Source organism: Triticum urartu, chromosome 1A, assembly GCF_056163025.1.
Source record: "Triticum urartu cultivar PI428250 chromosome 1A, HENAU_Tu73, whole genome shotgun sequence".
Classification (NCBI taxonomy): Eukaryota; Viridiplantae; Streptophyta; class Magnoliopsida; order Poales; family Poaceae; genus Triticum; species Triticum urartu.
This window is the reverse complement of record NC_141873.1, coordinates 455,715,590-455,720,973: the sequence shown is the minus strand read 5'-3', so window position 1 is coordinate 455,720,973 and position 5,384 is coordinate 455,715,590.

Genomic DNA, 5,384 nt, shown 5'->3' with positions numbered 1-5,384 from the left:
TCGTAGTGCTTAGGCGAAGCCATGCGCCGGTAAAACTTCATCATCATTGTCGCCATGCCATCGTGCTGACGAAACTCTCCCCCGGCCTCAACTGGATCAAGAGTTTGAGGGATGTCACCAAGCTGAACGTGTGCAGATCGCGGAGGTGCCGTACATTCGGTACTTGATCGGTTGGATCGCGAAGACGTTCGACTACATCAACTGCGTTACTAAACGCTTCCGCTTTTGGTCTACGAGGGTACATGGACACACTCTCCCCACTCGTTGCTATCCATCTCCTAGATAGATCTTGCATGATCGTAGGTAATTTTTTTGAAATACTACGTTCCCCTACATTGGCATCCGAGCCAGGTCTATGCGTAGATGTTATATGCACGAGTAGAACACAATGAGTTGTGAGAGATAATAGTCATACAGTTTACCAGCAATGTCTTACTTTGATTCGGCGGTGTTGTTGGATGAAGCGTCCCGGATCAACATTACATGACCGCGTTCATGAGACTGGTTCTACCGACATGCTTCGCACATAGGTGGCTAGCGAGTGTCTTTTTCTCCAGCTTTAGTTGAATCGAGTTTGACTACGCCTGGTCCTTGTTGAAGGTTAAAACAGCACACTTGACGAAAAATCATTGTGGTTTTGATGAGTAGGTAAGAACGGTTCTTGCTAGAAGCCTGTAGCAGCCACGTAAAACTTGCAACAACAAAATAGAGGACGTCTAACTTGTTTTTGCAGGGCTTGTTGTGATGTGATATGGTCAAGACGTGATGATATATAAATTGTTGTATGAAATGATCATGTTTTGTAACAGCTATCGGCAACTGGCAGGAGCCATATGGTTGTCGCTTTATTGTATGAAATGCAATCTCCATGTAATTGCTTTACTTTATCACTAAGCGGTAGCGATAGTCGTGGAAGCAATAGTTGGCGAGACGACAACGATGCTACGATGGAGATCAAGGTGTCAAGCCGGTGACAATGGTGATCATGACGGTGCTTTGGAGATGGAGATCAAAGGCACAAGATGATGATGGCCATATCATATCACTTATATTGATTGCATGTGATGTTTATCCTTTATGCATCATATTTTGCTTAGTACAGCGGTAGCATTATAAGATGATCTCTGACTAATTTCAAGGTATAAGTGTTCTCCCTGAGTATGCACCGTTGCTACACTTCGTCGTGACGAGACACCACGTGATGATCGGGTGTGATAAGCTCTACGTTCACATACAACGGGTGCAAGCCAGTTTTGCACACGTAGAATACTCGGGTTAAACTTGACGAGCCTAGCATATGCAGATATGGCCTTGGAACACTGAGACCGAAAGGTCGAGCATGAATCATATAGTAGATATGATCAACATAGTGATGTTCACCATTGAAAGCTACTCCATATCACGTGATGATCGGGCATGGTTTAGTTGATATGGATCGCGTGATCATTTAATTGAACTTTAATTTATCATGAACTTAGTACTTGATAGTATTTTGCATGTCTATGTTGTTGTAGATAAATGGCCCGTGTTACTGTTCCTTTGAATTTTAATGCGTTCCTAGAGAAAGCTAAGTTGAAAAATGATGGTAGCAACTACACGGACTGGGTCCGTAACTTGAGGATTATCCTGATTGATGCATAGAAGAATTACGTCCTGGAAGCACCGCTAAGTGCAAAGCCCGCTACAGGAGCAACATCGGATGTTATGAACGTCTTGCACAACAAAGCTGATGACTACTCGATAGTTCAGTGTGCCATGCTTTACGGCTTAGAATCGGGACTTCAATGACGTTTTGAACATCATGGAGCATATGAGATGTTCTATATGCAAGGGATGGATAAGACAATTCCTGAGCTCTTCACAATGCTAAAGGTTGCGGAGGTACAAATCAAGAAGGAGCATCAAGTGTTGATGGTTAACAAGACCACTAGTTTCAAGAAGGAGGGCAAAGGGAAGAAGGGGAACTTCAAGAAGAACGGCAAGCAAGTTGTTTCTCAAGTGAAGAATCCCAAGTCTGGACCTAAGCCTGAGACTGAGTGCTTCTACTACAAAGGCACTGGTCACTAGAAGCGGAACTGCCCCAAGTATTTGGTGGATAAGAAGGATGGCAAAGTGAAAGGTATATTTGATATATGTATTATTGATTTGTACCTTACTAATGCTCGTTGTAGCACCTGGGTATTTGATACTGGTTTTGTTGCTCATATTTGCAACTCGAAACAAGGGCTACGGATTAAGTGAAGATTGGCTAAGGACGAGGTGATGATGCGCATGGGAAATGGTTCCAAAGTTGATGTGATCGCGGTCGGTACGCTACCTCTACATCTACCTTTGGGGTTAGTTTTAGACCTCAATACTTGTTATTTGGTGCCAGCGTTAAGCATGAACATTATATCTGGATCTTGTTTGATGCAAGACGGTTATTCATTTGAATCAGAGAATAATGGTTGTTCTATTTATATGAGTAATATCTTTTATGGTCATGCACCCGAACCCTTGATGAGTGGTCTATTTTTATTGAATCTCGATAGTAGTGATACACATATTCATAGTATTGAAGCCAAGAGATACAAGTTTAATAATGATAGTGCAACTTATTTGTGGCACTGCCATTTAGGTCATATTGGTGTAAAGCACATGAAGAAACTCCATGCTGATGGGCTTTTGGAATCACTTGATGCTTGCGAACCATGCCTCATGGGCAAGATGACTAAGACTCCGTTCTCCGGAACAATGGAGCGAGCAACCGACTTATTGGAAATAATGTATGCGGTCCAATGAGTGTTGATGCTCGCGGTGGGTATCGTTATTTTCTGACCTTCACAGATGGTTTGAGCAGATATGGGTATATCTACTTGATGAAACATAAGTCTGAAACATTTGAAAAGTTCAAAGAATTTCAGAGTGAAGTGGAAAATCATCGTAACAAGAAAATAAAGTTTCTACGATCTGATCATGGAGGTGAATATTTGAGTTATGAGTTTGGTCTTCATTTGAAACAATATGGAATAGTTTTGCAACTCACGCCACCTGGAACACCACAGCGTAATGGTGTGTCCGAACGTCGTAACCGCACTTTATTAGATATGGTGTGATCTATGATGTCTCTTACTAATTTATCGCTGTCGTTTTGGGGTTATGCTTGAGACAGTTGCATTCACGTTAAATAAGGCACCATCTAAATCCGTTGAGACGACACCATATGAACTGTGGTTTGGCAAGAAACCCAAGTTGTCGTTTCTTAAAGTTTGGGGCTGCGATGCTTATGTGAAAAAGCTTCAACCTGATAAGCTCGAACCCAAATCGGAGAAATGTGTCTTCATAGGATACCCTAAGGAAACTGTTGGGTACACCTTCTATCACAGATCCGAAGGCAAGATATTCGTTGCTAAGAATGGATCCTTTCTAGAGAAGGAGTTTCTCTCGAAAGAAGTGAGTGGGAGGAAAGTAGAACTTGATGAGGTAATTGTACCTTCTCCCGAATTGGAAAGTAGTCCATCACGGAAATTAGTTCCAATGATTCCTACACCAATTAGTGAGGAAGCTAATGATGATGATCATGAAACTTCGGATCAAGTTACTACTGAACCTCGTAGGTCAACCAGAGTAAGATCCGCACCAAAGTGGTACGGTAATCCTGTTCTGGAAGTCATGTTACTTGACCATGATGAACCTACGAACTATGAGGAAGCGATGATGAGCCCAGATTCCGCGAAATAGCTTGAGGCCATGAAATCTGAGATGGGATCCATGTATGAGAACAAAGTGTGGACTTTGGTTGACTTGCCCGATGATCGGCAAGCCATAGAGAATAAATGGATCTTCAAGAAGAAGACTGACACTGACGGTAATGTTATTTTCTACAAAGCTCGACTTGTTGCGAAAGGTTTTCGACAAGTTCAAGGAGTTGACTATGATGATACTTTCTCACCTGTAGCGATGCTTAAGTCTGTCCGAATCATGTTAGCATTTGATGCATTTTATGATTATGAAATTTGGCAAATGGATGTCAAAACTGCATTCCTTAATGGATATCTTAAAGAAGAGTTGTATATGATGCAACCAGAAGGTTTTGTCGATCCAAAAGGTGTTAACAAAGTGTGCAAGCTCCAACGATCCATTTATGGACTTGTGCAAGCCTCTCGGAGTTGGAATATACGCTTTTATAGTGTGATCAAAGCATATGGTTTTATACAGACTTTTGGAGAAGCATGCATTTACAATAAAGTGAGTGGGAACTATGTAGCATTTCTGATATTATATGTGGATGACATATTGTTGATCGGAAATGATAGTGAATTTTTGAATAGCATAAAAGGATACTTGAATAAGAATTTTTCAATGAAAGACCTCGGTGAACCTGCTTATATATTGGGCATCAAGATCTATAAAGATAGATCAACACGCTTAGTTGGAATTTCACAAAGCACATACCTTGATAAAGTTTTGAAGAAGTTCAAAATGGATCAGTCAAAGAAAGCGTTCTTGCATGTGTTACAAGGTGTGAAGTTGAGTCAGACTCAATGCCCGACCACTGCAGAAGATAGAGAGAAAATGAAAGTCATTCCCTATGCCTCAGCCATAGGTCCTATCATGTATGCAATGCCGTGTACCAGACTTGATGTGTGCCTTGCTATTAGTTTAGCAGGGAGGTACCAAAGTAATCCAGGAGTGGATCACTGGACAGCGGTCAAGAACATCCTGAAATACCTGAAAAGGATTAATGATATGTTTCTCGTTTACGGAGGTGAAAAAGAGCTCATCGTAAACGGTTGCATCGATGTAAGCTTTGACACTGATCCGGATGACTCTAAGTCACAAATGAGATACGTATTTATATTGAATGGTGGAGCTGTTAGTTGGTGCAGTTCCAAGCAGAGCGTCGTGGCGGGGTCTATGTGTGAAGCAAAATACATAGTTGCTTCGGAAGCAGCAAATGAAGGAGTCTGGATGAAGGAGTTCATATCCGATCTAGGTTTCATACCTAGTGCATCAGGTCCAATGAAAATCTTTTGTGACAATACTGGTGCAATTTCCTTGGCAAAGGAATCCAGATTTCACAAGAGAACCAAGCACATCAAGAGACGCTTAAATTCCATCCGCGATCAAGTCAAGGAGGGAGACATAGAGATTTGCAAGATACATACGGATCTGAATGTTGCATACCCGTTGACTAAGCCTCTCTCACGAGCAAAACATGATCAGCACCAAGACTCCATGAGTGTTAGAATCGTTACTATGTAATCTAGATTTTTGACTCTAGTGCAAGTGGGAGAGTGAAGGAAATATGCCCTAGAGGCAATAATAAAGTTGTTATCTATATTTCCTTATATCATGGTAAATGTTTATTATTCATGCTAGAATTGTATTAACCGGAAACTTAG